Source organism: Tinamus guttatus, unplaced genomic scaffold (genome assembly GCF_059628265.1).
Source record: "Tinamus guttatus ecotype Peru unplaced genomic scaffold, ASM5962826v1 Tinamus_guttatus_pri_ptg000085l, whole genome shotgun sequence".
Classification (NCBI taxonomy): Eukaryota; Metazoa; Chordata; class Aves; order Tinamiformes; family Tinamidae; genus Tinamus; species Tinamus guttatus.
In genome coordinates, this window is record NW_028288619.1 from 1,298,264 (window position 1) to 1,299,143 (window position 880).

Consider the following 880-nt stretch of genomic DNA (forward strand, 5'->3'; position numbering starts at 1 on the left):
CTGCACTTCTAATCTTCTTATGTGCTACAAATCTCCCCATTGAATGTTTGGAAACAATTTTAAGATGCTATCAATACCATATGTTATTTCAAATAACTTTACGGAAATCTAAGGAAGTAGCGAACTGTGTTTTAGAGCAAAACAAACAAACAAAAAGATTAAGTGATCTAACTTCTGCAGAGCAAGCAAAGGGAAGGGCACAGTGATAAGTTTTGGAACAAGGACCCATTTCTCAGTAGAGTGTCACCTACTATTACTTAGAATATTATCTGCAGCTTTCTGTTGCTAACATATGTGCAGAGGGTCCACACCAGCATTTTCTACTTCTACATGAAAATGTTTAGCTGTAAATATATCAGAACTAGTGAGCTCAGGTGAACTGCACAAGAGATCTCCCTTTAGATACAAGTCTACTTCTAAGAGAATATTTGTTTACTACACTATACTTGATCTTAGCCAAAAGGCCGAGAAGTGATTTGTTTAATCCCTTCCTTTGTTTAATTCCCTCCCAAGCCACTCCTTCACAGCTGATTGGCAGCTTGTGTAACTACCTGTTTAGAAATTGTTTCTATTTTTTCCTAATTTGTGAATGGAAGGTGAATTAAAAATGAACTATTCTTTGAATTACTTTTTCTTATGAAGCGTACACAAAAGGCTTTTGTTTATGGCAGTGGAAAACCCAGAAATCTAGCAGTTCTGTAGCACATTTATGCTCATTTTCATCTTGGTAAAAGAGGATTGTCAGAAGACTAAGCAATAAATTTTAGGCTTTGTTCTGGGCTCTTCCTGTCAGCAGACTGCATCCCTCTTTTTTAAAGGGTATTAATTGCAAAAAAAAAAAAAGTTGCACTAATGATCTGAAAACACTGTAGTGCAGAAA

The 880-nt window shown here is 35.8% G+C and overlaps 1 pseudogene; it reads right to left on the reverse strand.

Moving 5' to 3' along the window:
* Positions 1–349: 349 nt before the first annotated feature.
* LOC148595587 (U2 spliceosomal RNA) lies at positions 350–476 on the reverse strand (annotated as a pseudogene).
* Between the last annotated feature and the right edge of the window lie 404 nt (positions 477–880).